Source organism: Carcharhinus amblyrhynchos, unplaced genomic scaffold (genome assembly GCF_965287045.1).
Source record: "Carcharhinus amblyrhynchos unplaced genomic scaffold, sCarAmb.v2.hapA scaffold_42, whole genome shotgun sequence".
Classification (NCBI taxonomy): domain Eukaryota; kingdom Metazoa; phylum Chordata; class Chondrichthyes; order Carcharhiniformes; family Carcharhinidae; genus Carcharhinus; species Carcharhinus amblyrhynchos.
In genome coordinates, this window is record NW_027649783.1 from 2,864,539 (window position 1) to 2,884,941 (window position 20,403).

General features: G+C 43.7%; 7 non-coding genes across 7 annotated transcripts; 3 read left to right on the forward strand and 4 right to left on the reverse strand.

Annotated features, from left to right (window-relative positions):
• Positions 1-1,437: 1,437 nt before the first annotated feature.
• Positions 1,438-1,519, reverse strand: trnas-gcu (transfer RNA serine (anticodon GCU)). Its single transcript has one exon. It is a non-coding gene; the product is annotated as a tRNA-Ser (tRNA).
• Positions 1,520-3,615: 2,096 nt separating this feature from the next.
• trnal-aag (transfer RNA leucine (anticodon AAG)) lies at positions 3,616-3,698 on the forward strand. Its single transcript has one exon. It is a non-coding gene; the product is annotated as a tRNA-Leu (tRNA).
• Positions 3,699-5,781: 2,083 nt separating this feature from the next.
• Positions 5,782-5,872, reverse strand: trnar-ucu (transfer RNA arginine (anticodon UCU)). Its single transcript is given in 2 exon segments — positions 5,782-5,817; positions 5,836-5,872. It is a non-coding gene; the product is annotated as a tRNA-Arg (tRNA).
• Positions 5,873-8,725: 2,853 nt separating this feature from the next.
• trnap-agg (transfer RNA proline (anticodon AGG)) lies at positions 8,726-8,811 on the reverse strand. Its single transcript is given in 2 exon segments — positions 8,726-8,761; positions 8,776-8,811. It is a non-coding gene; the product is annotated as a tRNA-Pro (tRNA).
• Positions 8,812-12,782: 3,971 nt separating this feature from the next.
• Positions 12,783-12,856, reverse strand: trnai-aau (transfer RNA isoleucine (anticodon AAU)). Its single transcript has one exon. It is a non-coding gene; the product is annotated as a tRNA-Ile (tRNA).
• A 5,662-nt stretch (positions 12,857-18,518) lies between these two features.
• Positions 18,519-18,590, forward strand: trnaw-cca (transfer RNA tryptophan (anticodon CCA)). Its single transcript has one exon. It is a non-coding gene; the product is annotated as a tRNA-Trp (tRNA).
• A 609-nt stretch (positions 18,591-19,199) lies between these two features.
• On the forward strand, positions 19,200-19,271 carry trnad-guc (transfer RNA aspartic acid (anticodon GUC)). The gene has a single exon. It is a non-coding gene; the product is annotated as a tRNA-Asp (tRNA).
• Positions 19,272-20,403: the final 1,132 nt, after the last annotated feature.

Genomic DNA, 20,403 nt, shown 5'->3' on the forward strand with positions numbered 1-20,403 from the left:
TTCAGACTCCTTGGGCTGACTGGTTTCCTTCTGCAATGCAGGGATTCTCTGCATACACAGTGTCTCCATTTATGAAACCAAGAATCCCATCCGTTTTCCTAACGACTCTTTCAAAATTTCCCTTCACCTTCAAATATCTCTCTGAACCTCAGTTCCCTCTGAGCCTGCACACTGTATAGAACGGGACCATTCTGTTTCTAATGCCTCTCCCCATCTTTGCTGTCAGAATGCAGCACTGTTCCTGAGTGTGGGATTAATAATGTGTCTCTGCTACAATATCAGTGAGAGCTAAGGCGGCAGCTTCTGTTTCTCCAGGAGAAAAGTACTGGATAAAGCCGGAATTTATAAGGATTTTTATCACTGAGACATTATCTGGCCGTCTGTATCTCACTGTCCTGACTCACTCTGTCTCTGTCTATCCCTCTACCCTCACTGATCCACTCTATATGAAAGCAGGATGTTGTTTCGTGACTGAGTGCACACAATCTGTATCTTCATCTCATCAAATAGAATTCAGCTTGTGAACAATATCATTATTTCAACCAGCTCTGGGTTAACCCAGGCACAGCTCTGATTGGCTGCAGCCCCCTGAATATGTGAAAGAAACTGCGAGAATCTCCAGCCTCAGAGGCTTTAACAGTTACTGAGCTGGGAAACTCCAACTAATCCCCGAGATTCCAGAGCACAGAGAGAGAGGAGAGGAAAACCTCTCTTGGGAGCTGTCAATCTGAGACACAGTTTGACCTGACAATGTGCAGATGTGAACCTGTTCCTTCCATTCCCAATCCGTTATTGCCAGGAACACCTAACACCCAGTAATGACCAGCTTGTAGCAATGTGTTTGAATGAACACGATGACATCTCATCTAAGCAGCATTTTGAAATTCTCATCCATTCAATGTATTCTGATGAAATGTATTTCTTATGCTCTGTGTGTCATTACATAAGAATCTTCCTCTGACATCAGACCTTGTTTTGTCCTTGTGTTCCTGATGCTGATTTTTTCCTTCTGCTCACGTTATGATTTTGCTCATGGAACCATCGAAAGAACCGAAGTGACAGTCCCGAAGGAAGCCATTCGGCCCATCTTGTCCATACCAACCCGACGATACCCAGGTGTCCTTTCCAAACTCAGCTGCCTGGATCCTCATAACCCCACATATTTACCGTGCTAATCCCCCTGACACTGAGGGACTGTTTAGCATGGCCAATCCCGCTAATACGGCGCTAATTTTCATGGCTGAGCTGCCGAATCTGGAAAGACAAAATCTGCCATTCGGGCCACAAAATGAAGCTGGAGTCTGCTTTGGATCTTCTGAAACCACATGTTTACCTGGTGGCAAACTCCTGTCCAAAACTGGGGTCCTGATTTGAAACTCAAAACACTGAGCGAATCATCAGCTCTCCGGCAATAAGGAGACAGAACAAATACACCACCGACGAGGATGGGATTCGAACCCATGCGTGCAGAGCACAATGGATTAGCAGTCCATCGCCTTAACCACTCGGCCACCTCGTCATGCGGGAACCGTTCCCCAGACCACCTCTTGTGCTTTAACATCCGTAACAAAGAACACATTTCTCCCGCAGGATAACGCTGCTTTTCTGCTTTCTTTTGATTCGTTGTTACTTTTCCGTTTGATGTAAATCCAGAGGAAGTAAAGAGAGAGACAGTTCACCTCTCTGCTCCCGGTTCGGTTTTGAATTCACCGAACATGACCCTGATGTAAAACAGAGCAAGTGCGGTGAGTTTGTGGAGCAACAGGAGAGAGTCTGACCTCCCAGTAGAGGGCTGTGTGTCCCAATCACGGAGCTTTTCTGTGTCGCTCTTTGGATTTTGGTTGTTTGCGATTGTTCCTGAAATGACAAATTCCAAAACTGGGATAGAAATGAAATTTGAGGGATGATCCGATTCTCATGCTTAGTTAATTTTTTATAAACTTATTTATTTGAACAATGTGATTTGTCCATTGTCGGTAAAGTTAAAGCAAGGTTCACAGTCCCAGTTGTTTCTGGGAGCTATCAATGGGGAGAGCTGACTGGCTGTGATTTAACCAGAGGATTCACACCTCAGGAGAGGAGCAAGACTGAGAAGGCGGAGCCTTCATGATCAATCTCAACTGACCCGGGAATTGATCCCGCGCTGTTGGCTGAATGAACTGTCCAGCCAATGGAAACAAATGCTCTGGGCTATTCATTAATGAAAACTGAGACCATCATTGTTTCTATTTGATGGAGTGAGTATGTGATAGCAGAGGATGGTTTCGATCCATCGAGTTGTGGGTTATGGGCCCAGCACGCTCCCGCTGCGCCACTCTGCTCCCAAAGTCTGTCCCTCCCGGCTTATTACTGCTGCCCGCGAGCCAGGAATCTATTCACTGTCTTTTTTTATTACAAACAAAACCCTGGGAAGCTCACCCTGGCTGGATAATAACACGTAACATCACCCCGAATGTAACAGACAGAGTAAAACTCACAGAAAACCAGTAAAAGACTATTAGGACACACTCACAATGAGAGGCAGAAAATATTCGAACAAATCAGCAAGATACTGAGATGGAAAAACTGATTGAGTATGAAAAGGGATTTTCTGTTCGACAAAGATAGGCCCTGTTTTGAAATGCATGTTGTGTTGTGTAACTGTGCTCTCTGCTGTGTAACTGTTCTCTCTGTTTGGAACTGTGACTCTCCCGTTGACAGATCTTCACTGTGGTTCTGACAAATTCTTCCCTGTTGTGTAAATGTGTTCCCCGTTTGTAAATGTCATCTGTCTTGAGCAGAAGTTTTTTTTTGTGTGAAATGTTCTCTGTTGTTCTGTGAAAGTATTTTTCAGTGGAAAAGAATCAATGGAAATTTGAAGGCCGCCATTTCTGAGGCTTGCTTTCAATTCCAGCATTCTTTGGGCCGAATGGCCTCCTCCTGTTTCTGTTTTCTATCCATGTGCCTCTGTGTTAAATCAGTGAATTTGAATTTCACCAGCTGCCGTGGTGGGATTTACTCCGTGTTCCCAAAGATTAGTGCGGGCCTCTGGATTACCAGCCCAGTGACATCACCTTTCATCCCTGTAAACAAAAACAGTTCATTCAGCTCAGCATTAAACCTCTTCCTGAGGAGATTAGAATTCCTGGCACAGAATTTCAATTAGCCGATTGATACAAAGCATTTTGTTCTAGTTTGGAATGTTAACAATTTATCCAGATCAAACATATCTTGTGGAATATCTGATCTAAAAACACTAAGACGAGTGAGAATTAAATGAATAAAGTTACAAGGAATTTAATTCTGAAAAAGCTGTTTGGAACTAACGGTGGATATCAGTTAAGAGGCGATAGCTTAGTTTTCAGGAGATTCCACCAGATTTCAATAGACATTTATAAATTTATAAGGGACCGGACTCGAACGTAATTTGGATGAAGAATATGGAATGGTGCTGGACTATTCACCCCTCAAACCTGTGGAACTCTGAGTCTTACCTTCACCTTGGTCCGTGAACCTCGAAATAAGTGATCAGTTCACCCTCAATCAGTCAATGCGGAGACAGAGTTTGAAATGGAATAACAAGGAAGATGGAACTCTAATCGATTTGTGCAGAGGTTTTACACTTTGCTACAGGTAGTCAGGATGGCCGAGCGGTCTAAGGCGCTGCGTTAAGGCCGCAGTCTCCTCTGGAGGCGTGGGTTTAAATCCCACTCCTAGCATTGATTATATTTTCCTTCGCGCGGCTCCATCCAAACGCAAGAAATCTCTCACCTGGCACCACAAGGGCAGCAGATGCAGAGAAACAACGACCATCTCTAAGTTCCACTCCGAGACACACATCATCCTGACTTGGAAACATATTCCCGTTCCGATGGTTCACAATCCTGGACATTCCTCCCGAATGGCAGTGTGTGTGTGCACAGACACCACATGAACTGCACTGGCTCCAGAATGAATTCATCGCCAATTACTCAAAGATAATTAATTTGGAGAATTCAGGCTTCCCGGGTCAGTGACACACACTTCCCGGATGAACGAATTATTTAAAAAAATCTCGCGCCACAGAAGGGACACGCCTGCCTTCAGAGCAGAAAACTGTGTGTATGAATCACACCCTGAACACAGCTACTTCTATACCAGATTTGAGTCTGAAAACAGTAAATGGAACCAACTCACGATAAACCGCTCAGTGTTTAACGGAAGAGTTTCACTGAGTGATGCGGGTGATTCCCTCTGATGTTTTTGTTCAATATCGGGGGAAAGGGAGATTTGAAATCGGTGCAGTCATAGCCCACTGTAGGATCCAATTATTTTTCTTTCATGAATTTATCCGGGATCCCACAGCATCTGTGGAGAGAGAAACAGCCGTTCCAGTGTAAGGTCTGCATCTGAAATGTGAACTATCTCTATTTTCACAGATACGTTCCAGTACTGGTCGTAACCCTTTTTTCACAAACACTACCAGATCTGGAACGTATTTCCAGCATTCCGCTGTACCAAAGTTAGCAATGTCAGGCTCTGGGGCTAATCTGGTTTAAGTGCCTGCGTAACAGCAGGCATATCCTTGTTTCCAATCAGTGTGCACCTACACTGTTAGTATCACTTATTTCCACAAATACACAATATCCGGAACGACTTTCCAGCATTCGACCTTACAGAAAGTCTGTGTGGTTTAGTTGTTGAAATCGCCTTTCTGGTAAACAGGTCATGTGGGGTTTGAATCTCAGTCCAGCCTGGATTCCTTTCACGGGATCTTTGCAATTGTGCAAGTCACAATGTCCCTTCCTTGCTAGTCAATATTATCTATCCCTTCACAGTTGATCATCTACAAAGATGAAACAAAAATACATTTCGAGACTCCCCACGAATGTTCCGACTGTTTATTTACACGATCGAGGTATTTTCATCATTTTGCATTGAGGAAAACATTTAATTTGCAACAAACCCAACGGTGTAAGTTCTACAAACACAGTTTTTTTTCCCCCTCAGGGAATTTCTAACACTGTCAAATGACCTTAGAATCATACAATGCGGACAGTGCTGAAGGAGACCATTCTGCCCATCGAGTCTGTAGCGACTCTCCGACAGAGAATCGCACATAGACCCTATGCCCGCTAATCTACCTGTACAAACACCTTGGGGACCGAGGGGCAATCGAGCATGGCCAATCCGCCCAAACTGCTCATCTTTGTGGGAGGGAACCGGAGCACCTGGTTTCCTGGGATAACTTGCCTGGGTGAATGCAACCTGAACAGCACTACAAACATTTCCCACCATCCAGGAGAAAGCATCCCACTTCATTCTCTTCTCATGTATAAAAGTTCACTCTCTCCACTACAGACACACAATGGCAGCAGTGTGCACCATCTACAAGATGCACTGCAGCAACTCAGCAAGACTCCTTTTCCAGCACCTTCCAAACCCACGGCCACTACAGCCTAGAAGGACAAGCGCAGCAGATACATCAGGATAACACCACCGCGCTGCAGGGCACTGATATTTATTGATTGATTTTTAGTTATTTATAAGTTGTTGTTGTTGCGTGTGAGTTTTTAATCTTCTTTATCTTCCAAAAGAAGCAGAAGAATTCTTGAAAAATATGTTCTCACTTCCAACGCAATCAGCGAACGCAATATCAAACGTTAAGAAAGCCACTGGCGTTTGCGTTTTCTTCTGTGGTTTCCCTGAGAACCGAGTAAACAAACACAGCGTGGAAAGATGGCAGAGCAGGAAATATCTGTGTCAAAGCTGAATCGCGTCAATGAAGCAGCAAACCGTTTGCTACTAATCTAATCTAAAACACAACTCTGATGGGATTTGAACCCACAACCTTTGAATAGCTAACCTGTCAGTAATTAGAAGTCCAACGCGATATCCATTGCGCCACAGAGTCACATGTCCAATACACCCTTTACAGGGTCTTATATGGATTCTTGACAGTGTAACAGCTGCTGGTAAGTTCAACAATCTTGTATTTAAAACGTCGGGAACTTCACTGATTGCAAACCATGTTGAACATCTTATGCCTTTTAAAACAGCGTTGGAATTGCAGACCTTTATGTCCTTTTTATAGGGAATCTGTCCAGAATGATCCTCCCTCTCCTCCTCCTCATTCTCTTGCATATCTTGGAGTCTAATCTGGCAGGCTTCATAGTCGGGAGACACATTCTACTCCCTCTGTCACAGGGCGGATCAGTTGCAGTAAAACCCCTGCACAGAACACAACACAAAGCTGGAAGCTGGAAATCTGAAACAAAAACAGGAAATGCTCAGCAGGAGAGGCAACACTTTGATGAATGGAGATTTGTGTAAAACCAGCTCCTGAAGCACAGCACAGCTGCAAAGTTTAAAGTTTCCTTTAAATTTAAATTAAAATTAAATATTAAAAATTAAAATTAAAAAAAAATAAAATTAAAATAAAATTAAATAGGGATTGGAATGCCCTGCCTGCTGCAGTTGTAAATGCGCCTAGTTTGGGGGCGTTTAAGAGATCCGTAGATAGGTTTATGGGTGGAAAGGGATTGGTTTAGGTTAGAGGGTCATTGCTTTTTAATTGGTCGGCTGTTCTGCGCTGTAATGTTCTGTGTTCTATATATCCACAATGAATGCTCCATTCTATGATTTTGAACAATTCAAATTGAGAATGTGCATTGTTATTCTAGTCGCCACAGCCTGAAAACCACTTCAGGCATTGATGTCACCCTTGGATTTTAAATTTGTAAATCCATTCTCTATCTTTTTGAAGCGAATATTGAAACATTATCCATCACCCGCTCAGTTCTTTTTGAACGAGAAGGAGAATTGAGGATATATTTGGATAACTTTCTTTGACGAAATTTGTACAGAAGCATAAAGGCGAGAATCACACACAGCGCTTCATTAAACTCACCCGCTAAACACTGAAAGGTGACAGTTATTAATCAAGGGATGGAAATCCATTTATTCGTTTATTCTTTGTGGAGAATAGGAAAGTTGGAACAGTATGCAATCTGGACAATTTAACTGAGCAGAGTGAAACACAATGGGGACTGGGTAAGATGAGCCGACCATGAGCAGTGAACAAAGTGAGGTGCAATGTTGTCAGACGGAGCAGGGAGTCTTTGCGGAGTGAAGGTACATCGGAACGTGGGAGTGTTAAATGTTTAATGCTCACTGTACAAGTAGACATAAGAACATAAGAACATAAGAAATAGGAGCAGGAGTAGGCCATCTAGCCCTTCGAGCCTGCCCCGCCATTCAATAAGATCATGGCTGATCTGTCGTGGCTCAGTTCCACTTTCCCGCCCTCTCCCCATAACCCTTAATCCCTTCTCTTATCAAAAACCCATCAACCCGCTTCTTAAAAATATTTAGCGAGGCAGCCTCCACCACTTCAACGGGCAGAGAATTCCAGAGATTCACCACCCTTTGAGTGAAGAAGTTCCTCCTCAACTCCGTTCTAAACCGCCTCCCCTTTATCTTGAGGCTGTGCCCCCTAGTCCTACTGTCTTTTTTGAGCGGGAAGAGTCTCTCCACCTCTATCCTATCCATCCCATTCATCATCTTATACGTCTCAATGAGATCTCCCCTCATTCTTCTAAACTCTAACGAGTACAAGCCTAGTTTATTCAGCCTCTCCTCATAGCTCAATCCCCTCAACTCCGGTATCAGCCTAGTAAACCTCCTCTGCACTCCCTCCAGGGCCAAAATATCCTTGCGCAGGTGCGGCGCCCAAAACGGTGAAATACAGACCTCAGGCTGGATATTCAATGTGTTCTGAGATGGGTGAATAGACTGTGGCATCTTGGCATGGTGCAATAGGGACGAGGAACACTAAAGGTATACACTTTAATTTATATCACCTCTCCTAGAGCTTCGGACCGAAATATAACACTTCACACTTTCTTACATTAATTAAATTGCATCTTTCGCATGTCTGCCCATTCCACCAGCCGGTCTGTATCTTCTTGAAGATGGTCAATATCCTTCTCACTAAAGTTTCTCACTATTTTCAAGTTTTGTACTGCTGGTAAATTTTGAGATTGAAACCTGTACACCCAGGTATCGATCAGTAATATACGTGGAGAAAAGCACGTTTCTCTCTATATACCATCCCTAATCAGAAATAGATAAACTTTTGTGTAATATATGCTTTAATATGTTTGTACGAATAATTAAACTATTGCATAGTGAAATTCTGACTATTCTAAACAACAATGATTCAACATGCCACTTGGTTCAAAAGGAAATACATACCGGTACTAACACCTTTACTTAAAAAGCATAGCCTTGCTGATTTATCTGTATTTATATGATGAATAAACTCAGCACAACATGGGCAGGCGGGCCGAATGGAGTACTTCTACTCTTATTCCCTATCTTCGGGTGTCTGTATCCTGGTTGTTAATTTCCCCTCAACTGGATTGCTGAAACACACGGTTCACTGGGAATACCAGAATGAAACTAAAATATGAGAGAAAAATCAAACTGTGGGATTCTCAGCTCTGTCAGACTGTCTGGTCTTCAGACAAGATGACAACTGACGGCATTCAGCCAGTTTCCTGAATCGACAGCACGCGGTTATTTATCCGGTGTATCCGATCCCAGAGACCCACAACACGGTTAAATGAACTTAAATCGAGTGATTGTTTTTTTTCTCGTGTTCTGCAGTAATATATTCTCTGCAATGACTTCTCGGGAACACGAAACTGCTCCTGATTTCACTCATTCTCAGAATCTACTCTGGAGAAAAACGAAAGCAAACCCCGGGCTCGTCCGGGAGTTGAACCCGGGACCTCTCGCATTTACATATCCTGTCCCTAAGCGAGAATCATACCCCTAGACCAACGAGCCAACTGGCAAGCGCTGTGCGATGGAAGCATGTTTTCAATGTCTCCTTTAGCTTTTTAACCATCTTTTCGGAACAACACTGTAAAATCAGGAATGTTCCCGAACAATGTTCCATTTCACTGTCTGTTCTGGTGAAGATCAGAAGCAGTGATATCAGTTTTCACCACTCGCCGTGTCGACCTGTGGTTGTAACTCGCCAGTCGCGTCGGTAATCTCATTCTGACAGCCGGATTTGATTGGATTTGATTTATTTTTGTCACATGAAATAGTACACAGTGAAAGGTATGGTTTCTTGCAGACAAAGCATACCGCACATAGAGAAGGAAAGGAAAAAGTGCTGGATGTAATACCACCTCATCTTCCCTCAAGTAAGGGGACCAAAACTGGACACAATATTCCAGTTGTGACTTCATCAACACAATTGAAACAATATTTCTCGACTTTCTTACTCCAGTTTTTTTGCAATATATGCTGACATTCAAATTGCCATTTTAAAATTATACATTTTACCCGCATACTGACTTTCTGTGATTCTGGACAGAGACAGCCAGATCCCTCTGCCCAGACAAATTTTGAAACTGCTTTCCAGAAGGATAATAATTTGCCTTTCGCATTTATCCACATTGAACTCCATCTGCCAAAAGCTATCCAATTCTCCGAGTATATCGAGATCCATCTGTGATATTTTTACATCCTCTTCACCGCCTGCTTTCCCACAAATTGTGCATTATTCGCAAATTTTGTCCTGTTACACTCGACAAAAGAAAAACAAGTATTTCTTGACAAGATAAAAGTAAAATCCTGCCGATGCTGGAATCTGAAACAACAAATGAAAATGCTGGAAAAAATCAACAGGTCTGACCTCATCTGTGGAGAGAGACCGGCTGAGATTGTCCAGCATGTTCAGACTTCAACACACCCCGTCTTTCCTCCAAAATTAGAAAAAGAACATGCGGTTTGATATGAACGGCAAACGCATCTTTCTGTCTCCACCTGATTTGTGTTTTTTCTTCACGCATCCATCCCATTCTCTTTCCTGCTAATCCAAAAGTCTTAATGAGTTAGTTAAAGCCGCTGTTTGCTGCATTGAATGGTTCTCCGGATTGGGGAAAATAACTGATCTCGTCAGAACTGAGTTGTCGCTCCGGAAGTGTAAGTGACAAGTGTGCAATGCGTATGGTTACTACACCTATCAGCTCCTCGTTAGTGTAGTGGTTAGTATCCCCGCCTATCACGCGGGGGACCGGGGTTCAATTCCCTGCCGGGGAATTTATCGCAATTTTACTGCTTCAAATTGTACTTGTGTTGTTCTCAAACTTTCAAAATAGAAACGGAAAAGACTGTCATGAAATGAAACTTTCAAAAATGCAAATCTTTACATTTGTACCGACACTTTTCGTGACCTGAGATCAACGTTCGTTCAATTCATCAGCATTTTGGCTCACCTTTGATCTGGCGATGTCACGTCGTCAACACGTGGAATATTTCCCTGATATTAGCACAATGTCAATAAATGCTGTGATTTCATATTTTTCAGTTCTATTTTTGGATAATCCACTGATTCCCAAATCCCTGAAAATAGAAAGGAAACCTCCAATGTTTTTCAACATTGGAAATCCCTTTGTGTCTGTGAGTTGTGAAGATTCATGCAGCGTGAGGAATGGAATATTAATGCATGATTGTAAGAGCAGGAAGGTTCAGTTCGAGCTGGACAAAATTTTGGTGAGGCCACCGCTGGAGGACAGTGTGCAGTTCCGGTCAAATCACTACAGTAAGGATTTCATTCCGTTGGAGAGTGTGCAGTTTCCATTTACCAGGGACCAGATCGTTGCCTGGGATGGAGAATTTGAGCGATGAAGAGAGTCCATGTGGACAACATAAGAACATAAGAAATAGGAGCAGGAGTAGGCCATCTAGCCCTTCGAGCCTGCCCCGCCATTCAATAAGATCATGGCTGATCTGTCGTGGCTCAGTTCCTCTTTCCCGCCCTCTCCCCATAACCCTTAATCCCCTCTCTTATCAAGAACCCATCAACCCGCTTCTTAAAAATATTTAGCGAGGCAGCCTCCACCACTTCAACGGGCAGAGAATTCCAGAGATTCAACATTCACTGTCCTATTCTCATCAACCACATTTGTCTCTTCCTTGAAACACTCCGTCATGTTCGTGAGACACGGCCTCCCCTTTACAAAACCATATTGTTTCTCACTAATATGTCCACTCATTTCCAAGTGGGAAAAGATCCTATCTCGAAGAATCCTCTCCAATAATTCCCCGGCCATTGATGTAAGGCTCACCGGCCTGTAATTACCTGGATTGTTGGTGTTATCCTTCATCAACAAAGGAACAACACAGGCGATTCACCAATCATCTGGGAACTCCTCTGTCGCCAGTCAGAATACAAAGATTTCTCTCAGGCTGCAAACATTTTCCTCCTTGTCTCTCTCAGTATTTGGGGTATATTCCATCAGACCTATCTTGTCGACCTTAATATTTCTCAAAGGCACCAATACCTTCTCCGTTTTGATCTCAACATGACTCAAACCACCTGCACATCCTTCCCCAGACTCATCGTCATACACGTCGTTTTCGCTCAACATGACGCAAAGTGCTCATTTAATACTTCGCCCATTTACTCTAGCTCCACGCATAGATTCTCTCCCTTGCCCTTGAGTGGGCCGACCCTCTCCCTGGCTACCCTCTTGCTCGTTATGTATGTATAAACAGCCTTGGGATTTTCCTTAATCCTGCTGGCCAGTGTATTTTTGAGATCACTTAATCTATTGTTTCATTATATTTTTCATCTTCCTCATCAGGTTAAGGAGCGGCGCTCCAAAAGCTCGTCTTACCAAATAAATCTGTTGGACTTTAACCGGGTGTCCTGCTGCTACTTAATGTGCTTCCCCCAGTCCAACGTCAGCAACTCCGCGTCTGTCTGTGAGAGAATGGAATTAATACTGTATCTGTCATCCATGATCTGCAGACAGATTTGCTCCTCTATCTCTTTCTCACCACACTTCCCTTTTTCCTTCTCTATCACTTCTGTTCACATTGTATTGAATAGTAATTGCCTGGTGTTCTATGTGACTGATGGAGTCACTCTGTCCGTGGTATTGTTGGGGACTCAGTGTGTATTTGCCAGTTAGTGGGAGCTGAGAGTGACTGCGGGGTTCATTCCCTCCCTGCGATGCTCTGTCATTTTGGGATTAATATTGTAACTGTCCTTCTCGGCCTCTATATGAGGGGACTGGGTTTACTTTTACCTATCAGTCTCTGCAACTGCCTGTGGGATTCATCCTCTGATTGTCAGTCTCTGGCTGTGTAAATCAATGTGTACTCTTTAAATATCAGAGAAGAGAGAAAATTACAGCATAGGAGCAGCCCTTCAGCCCTCTGAGCCTCCGCCGACCATGCTGCCCATGTGAACTAAAACCTCCTTTCAGTTTATGGCACTGAGCCTGCTTTCTGCTCAATGGGCCGAGTGTTGGCGAGTGGAATTAGTTGGGCAGGCCAGGGCATTTCATACATCACTGTAGATTCGATGGACCAAAGGGCCTCTTCTACACTATCATATTCTCTGATACATGTCCTTACAACCCAAGCTTGGAAAATGATGTATTCGTAGATAATGTATTTTGGGTGGATGTCAGTATAAACTGCAGAAATTTGGGTCATGTCTTAAAACTCACAGTTTGTTTTCACCGCATAGAATTGTTGATATTTCAAACACTTTGTCTGAATTTGTTCTGAATGCTGAAAATGTAGTGACTTTTGGAACACTTCATAGAATCAGAGAAACCCGACAGTGAATAAAGAGGCCATTTGGCCCATCGAGTCCGCACTGACCACAATTCCACCCAAGCCCTACCCCTACATCCCTACGTATTTGCCCCTCATCCCACGACATTCAGAGGCAATTTCAGCATGGACTCCCGTGCCGCCCAATACCGTTCAGTTTGAGGGAAAAGGAAAACTGGCCCATACGGGGATCGAACCCGCGACCTTGGCGTTATTAGCAACACGCTCTAACCAACTGAGCTAACTGGCCACTTGCGAGTAGGTGGCCACGGACGTTTATCAGGGCAGCACGGTAGCATAATGGTTAGCACTGCTGCTGCACAGCTTCAGGGACCTGGGTTCCATTAGAGGAGTTTGCACATTCTCCACGTGTCTGCGTGGGTTTCGTCCGGATTCTCCGGTTTCCTCCAACAGTCCAAACATGTGTGGGTTAGGTTGATTGGCTGTGCTAAAATTTCCCCTTAGTGTCCTGAGATGCGAAGACTAGAGGGATTAGCCGGTAAAAAAATGTAGGGATATGGGGGTAGGGCCTGGATAGGATTGTGGTCGGTGCAGACTGGATGGGCTGAAGGGCCTCTTTCTGCACTGTAGGGTTAAAGAAAAACACTTATCAGAAACATAGTGTGATTTCTATATGTGTGTTGCCTGATGTTGTTGTTGCTGTTCTTGTTTTTTTTCATACTGTGACTGTGTTTTCACTGACTGGCAATGAAGACAAATAAATAAATGTCTCATGATCGAATTGAATGGTAGAACAGAGTCAACGTGCCATGTGCAATATCTGTTCTTAATTGCTGTGTTCTGGTAACTGGAAAAGACGGATCGATGGATATTGAGGGAAATAAGGGTAGAAATTGCAGTGGCAATGGAGGCAATTTCTAACCCAGCTCGTTAAATGGGTGGTGCCAGATAAGTGGAGAATTGCAAAGGGTAAAGACACCTCTTCAGAAATGGCTTTAAGAATCAGTCCAATGAGTTTAATATCAGTTTAATTGTTGGGCCGAAGGGCCTGTTTCCTGTGCTGTGTTCTTCTTTGTTGTTCAATGTGTAATATTCTCCAAATAATAACCGGAGGGGAAAAAAATAACACCCACCTGTGCTAATGCACAATAATTAAGGAAAGCCCCTCAATAATCCCATAGTTAATGAACTTGATCGAGATCTTCATGAGGGTAATGGAAAAGGCAAGGATTCAAATCCCATTCCTGACAGTGTTTGGGGGAGGCAGTGGCAGTGGACAAGTAATCCAGAGATCCTGGGTAATACTCTGGTGAAGCTGGGTTCAAAACCCAAAAGGGCAGATGGTGAAATTTTAATTCAAGACAAACCCTGAATTAATTGTCCATTTTTATAAAACCTCATGCGGTTTATTAATGTCCTTCAGGGAACAAAATCTGCAGGAGGAGTGTATTTGATTCAGCAAGTCGAGAGGTAACAAAAACATGGATGAGGGTTTCAGGTGCAGTTGAGATCGGGTATTATCAACAATGTGTGAAGTTACACAGCTGGAAACAGGTGGCCTTGGTGCAGGAACAGATGTGTGGTCAGAATCTCATTTCCAGGTGGAATGATGTGCCAAGGTTATATGAGTTTGTTTCGGCCTCGACAGTGACCAGGGAGAGTGATGGAGTCATTGACTGGGAATGGAATTTGTGGTGGGACCTTTGGCCTTCCAGATGTTTAATGGGGAATTATCTGCTTATCTAGTACAAGCTGCTGGATAAGCAATCTAATAATTTAATAAGAGGGATTGGTTCTGAGAGCTGATGGTGAGCTGGAACTGGGTATTTTCAGCTTACGTGTGAAAACTAACACTGATCTTCAGATTATGACACCGAGAGGTGAGGTCTAGAAATAGGAGGGAGCCAAGGATAAATCCTTCAAAGATTCGGGAGGTAACAACACAGGAGGGAGAAGAGTGACCATTGCGGGTGATATTGTGCTACTGACCAGAAAGGTAAGAATGGAACGAGGCGAGTGCAGCCTTCCCCAGCTGGACAACCATAGAACATAGAACATTACAGCGCAGTACAGGCCCTTCGGCCCTCGATGTTGTGCCGACCGGTGGAACTAATCTAATGACCCTCTAACCTAAACTCTTCCAATATTATCCATATGCCTATCCACTGACCATTTGAACGCCCTTAAAGTTGGCGAGTCCACAGCTGCTGCAGGCAGGGCATTCCACACCCTTACTACCCTCTGAGTAAAGAACCTACCTCTGACATCTGTCCTATAATCCTCACCCCTCAATTTAAAGCTATGTCCCCTCGTATTAGCCATCACCATCCGAGGGAAAAGGGCTCTCACTGTCCACCCTATGCAATCCTCTGATCATCTTGTGTGCCTCAATTAGGTCACCTCTTAACCTTCTTCTCTCCAACGAAAACAACGTCAAGCCCCACAGCCTTTCCTCATAAGGCCTTCTCACCATACCAGGCAACATCCTGGTAAATCTCCTCTGCACCCTTTCCAATGCTTCCACATCTTTCTTATAATGCGGCGACCAGAGCTGTACGCAATACTCCAAGTGCGGCCGCACCAGAGTTTTGTACACTTGCAACATGAACTCACGGCTCCGAAATTCAATACCTCTACCAATAAAAGCTAACACACCGTACGCCTTCTTAACAACCTTATCAACCTGGATGCCAACTTTCAGGGATCTATGCACACGTACAGCGAGATCTCTCTGCTCGTCGACACGACCAAGAGTCCTTCCATTAGCCCTATATTCTGGACTCCTGTTACTCTTACCAAAGTGAATCACCTCACACTTTTCCGCATTGATCTTCTACACTTTGCTCAATCTATTCTTCACAACAATCCTTGAACTGATGTGATGGGAGTTTCTTTCGCTGAGAGAAGCTACAATCCCAACACTGAACATCCTGTTGAATATTCAGGGTCTAAGACAAAGAGGATCGCATTTCCCCCTGAATCTGCTGTGGTTTTCTTCAATGTTCCATTCGAATGACAGCCTGAAAGGATAGCTAGTTAACAGAAGTTTATTCGCTGAAAAAAATAGTGCGCCGAAGGCTCGTTGGTCTAGTGGTATGCGGTCAGTAAAGTCAGTATGCGGGTAAAATGTATAATTTAAAAGGGAATTTGAATGTAAGCATATATTGCAAAAAAACTGGAGTAAGAAAGTAGAGAAATATAGTTTCAATTGTGTTGATGAAGTCACAACTGGAATATTGTGTCCAGTTTTGGTCCCCTTATTTGTGGAAAGATGAGGTGGTATTACATCCAGCACTTTTTCCCTTCCTTCTCTATGTGCGGTATGCTTTGTCTGCAAGAAACCGTACCTTTCACTGTGTACTATTTCATGTGACAAAAATAAATCAAATCAAATCCAATCAAATCCGGCTGTCAGAATGAGATTACCGACGCGACTGGCGAGTTACAACCACAGGTCGACTTGGCGAGTGATGAAAACTGATATCACTGCTTCTGATCTTCACCAGAACAGACAGTGAAATGGAACATTGTTCGGGAACGTTCCTGATTTTACAATGTTGTTCCGAAAGAAATGGTTAATAATCTGTGGGAGATATTGAAAAAATGTGTCCATTGAACCAGCTTTGGCCGTTGGCTCGTTGGTCTAGGGGTAAGATTCTCGCTTAGGGTTACGGTATTAAGATGCGAGAGGTCCCGGGTTCAAATACCGGACGAGCCCCAGAGTTATTTTTATTTTTTTCCAAAGTAGATTCCGAAAATGATTGAAATCAGGAGCAGATTAGAGTTCCCGAGAAATCATTGCAGAGAATATATTACTGCAGAACATGATCCATTTACCAGTGACCAGATCGTTGTCTGGGATGGAGAATTTGAGCTGTGAAGAGAGACTGGATTGGATCAGACTGTTTTATTTCGAGCAGTGAAGGCTGAGAGGAGACCTGATTGAGGCATATAAGGAATGGACAGGGTGGATCGGAAGCTCCTGCTGCCTTATAGCACGGGCATTCGACCTCTGACCTTTGGGTAAGCGTTCTCCAAGGCGGCCTTCACGACACACGACAGCGCAGAGTCGCTGAGCAGAGACTGATAGCCAAGTTCCGCACACATGTGGAAGGGTCTCAACCGGGATCTTGGGTTCATGTCGCCCTATCTGTAACCCCCCGTGACTTGTCTGGGTTTGCAAACCCTCAATTACTGTACTGTCTGGAGACAATACACATCTCTTTAACCTATGCATAATGCTCTTTCCACTCACATTTTCGTCATCTTTAAGACTTGAATTGCAGGTTAGGTGTAAAGATTCGCATTCTAATCAGTAATCTGTAAACTGTCTATGCTGTTATATGCTCTGTCTGAGGCCAGAACTCTCCATTCACCTGGCGAAGGGGCAAACCCCAAAAGCTCATCAATGATCTGGATGATAATGTGGTAAATTGGTTCAGTAAATTTGCTGACGATATAAAGATGGGAGGAGTAGTGGACAGTGAGGAAGGTTTTCAAAGCTAACAGAGGGATTTGAGTCAGCTAGAAAAATGGGCAGAAAAATGGCAGATGGAGTTTAATGCAGGCAAGTGTGAGGTGTTGCACTTTTGAAGGACAAACCAAGCTAGAACATACAAAGTTAACGGTAGGACGCTGAAGAGTGCAGTAGAACAGAAGGATCTGGGAATACAGATACAGAATTCCCAGAAGTGGCGTCACAGGTAGATAGGGTCGTAAGGAGTGCTTTTGAAAATTGGCCTTTATAAATCAAAGTATTGAGTATCAGAGTTGGAATGTTATGGTGAGGCTGTATAAGACATTGGTGAGGCCGAATTTAGAGTACTGCATGCAGTTTTGGTCACCTAATTAGAAGAAGGATATTAATAAGGTTGAAAGAGTGCAGAGAAGGTTTACAAGGATGTTGCCGGGATTTGAGAAACTGAGTTACAGAGAAAGGTTGAATAGGTTAGGACTTTATTCCCTGGATCTTAGAAGAATGGGGGGAGATTTGATAGAGGCGTACAAAATTATAATGGGGATAGATAGAGTGAATGCAAATAGACTTTTTCAACGGAGGCGAGGGGAGGAAAAAAATGTAGAGGACATGGGTTAAGGGTGAAGGGGAAAGGTTAAAGGGAATATTGGGGGGGGAGGGCTTCTTCACACAGAGAGTGGTGGGAGTGTGGAATGAGCTGCCGGATGAAGTGGTAAATGCGGGCTCATTTTTAACATTGAAGAAAAGCTTGGACAGGTACATGGATGAGAGAGGTGCGGAAGGATATGGTTCAAGTGCAGGTAAGTGGGACTAGGTAGAAAAATGGTTCGGCACAGCCAGGGAAGGCCAAAAGGCCTGTTTCTGTGCTGTAATGTTCTATGGGAATGGGGAATAAATGCTGCAGCTGCGTCGCAAAGAATGACATGTTGGACTTTTCATCGTTATCTGGTGAGATATTCAAAGATTGTGGTCAGGAACTCATTGGAGTCGGCTTTTTAGATAAGGAACTGGCGTATCAATGCTTTCAGAGAAGTGAAACTGCCGCCCCGAAAATCAAACAATCCCCACAGTGCAGAAGAAGGGCATTCGGCCCATCGAGACTACACCATCAGCAATCCGACCCAGGCCGCATCCCCACATACTGAGTTTACCCCCAATAAAGGGGCTGCGAAGACGTATTTCCGACGAGGATGGGATGCAAACCCAAATGTGAAGAACGCAATGAAGTAGCAATCCATCGCCTTCACCACTGGGCCACCTCGTCATACAAAAATGCCCTTTCTAATCACCTCTTGAACAAAGAACGCATTTCTCCTTTAGGATAATGTTGTGTTTCTACTTTCTCGTTAATTTTGCTTCGTTGTTACCCTTCCAATCTATTTAAATCCCGAGAAAATAAAGAGGGAGACAATTCCCTGTTTGATTTTTGAATTCACCAAACACAACACAGATGTAAAAGGCACCTACGGTATGTGAGCTTGTGGTGCAACGGTAGCGCGTCTGATTCCAGATCAGAAGGTTGCGTGTTCAAATCACGTCAGGCTCAAGGAACAATTATTCATCCGTCCTCGGATTTTGGATCTGGAAAAAGTTTATTGTTCCCGAAATGACGAGTTTCAAAACGATGAGAGATACAGTACTTTATGTATTTGCTCAATCTGCGCCTGTACCTCGGACAATAAAATGAAAGAAATGTATCTCAGCTGTAAAGTACTTTGAAACTTCCAGCCGTTTGGGAAAAAAAAACACATTTCGAGACAAGATAAAAGCAAAATACTGCCAATGCTGGAATCTGAAACAACAAATGAAAATGCTGGAAAAACTCAGCAGGTCTGACATCATCTGTGGCGAGAGACCAGCTGAGATTGTCCAGCATGTTCTATTTTCCTCCAAAATTAAAAAGAACATGCGGTTTGATATGAACGGCAAACACACCTTTCTGTCTCCACCTGATTTGTGTTTTTTTTCTTCATGGATCCATCTCATTCTCTTTCCTGCTAATCCAAAAGTCTTAATTAATGCGTTGAAGCCGCTGTTTGCTGCATTAAATGGTTCTCCGTATTGGGGGAAATAACTGATCTCGTCAGAACTGAGTTGTTGCTCCGGAAGCGTAAATGGCAAGTGTACAATGCGTTTCGTCAGCTGTTGGAGCAATTCCTCGTTAGTATAGTGGTTAGTATCCCCGCCTGTCACGCGGGAGACCGGGGTTCAATTCCCCGACGGGGAGTTCGTCGCAATTTTATTATGTCAAATTGTACTTGTGTCGTTCTTTAACTTTGAAAACGGCAAAAATAAAAGGCTGTCAAGAATTGAAACTTTCGAAAATGGAAATCTTTACATTTGTACCGACACTTTTCGTGACCTGAGATCAAAGTTCGTTCAATTCAACAGCATTTTGGCTCACCTTTGACGTGGCGACGCCACGTAGTCAACAACTTGAATATTACCCTGATATTAGCACAATGTCAATAAATGCTGTGATTTCATATTTTTCAGTTCTATTTTTGGATGATCCACTGATTCCAAATCCCTGAAAATACAAAGGAAACCCCCAATGTTTTTCAATATTGGAAATCCCTTTGAGTCTGTGAGTTGTGAAGATTCATGCAGCGTGAGGAATGGAATATTAATGCATGATTGTAAGAGCAGGAAGGTTCAGTTCGAGCTGGACAACATTTTGGTGAGGCCACCGCTGGAGGACGGTGTGCAGTTCCGGTCAAATCACTACAGTAAGGATTTGATTGCACTGGGGAGGGTGCAGTGTCCATTTACCAGGGACCAGATCGTAGACTGGGATGGAGGATTTGAGCTATGAAGAGAGATTGGATTGGATCAGATTATTTTATTTAGAGCTGTGAAGGCTGAGAGGAGACCTGATTGAGGTGTATAAGAAACGGACAGGGTGGATAGGAAGCTGCTGCTGCCTCACAGCACCAGGGACCCGGGTTTGATTCCCGGTTTGACTCAGTGTCTGTGTGGAGTCTCCATGTTTCCCCGTGTTTGCGTAGATTTTCTCTGGGTGAGCAAAGATCAAAGAAAATTACAGCACAGAAACAGGCCCTTCGGCCTTCCAAGCCTGCATCGATCATGCTACCCGACTTATCTAAACCCTCCTTCCATTCCGCGACCAGATCCCTCTATTTCCATCTTATTCATGAATTTGTCAATACACCTCTAAGAAGTCACTACCGTATCCATTTCCACTACATCCGTGGCAAAGAGTTCCAGGCACCCACCACTCCTTCCCTCATACATCTCCTTTAAACCTTGTCCCTCACACCTTAAACCTTTGCCTCCGAGAGACTGATTCTTTCACCCGGGGGAATAAAAAGCTTCTGACTATCCACTCTGTCCACGCC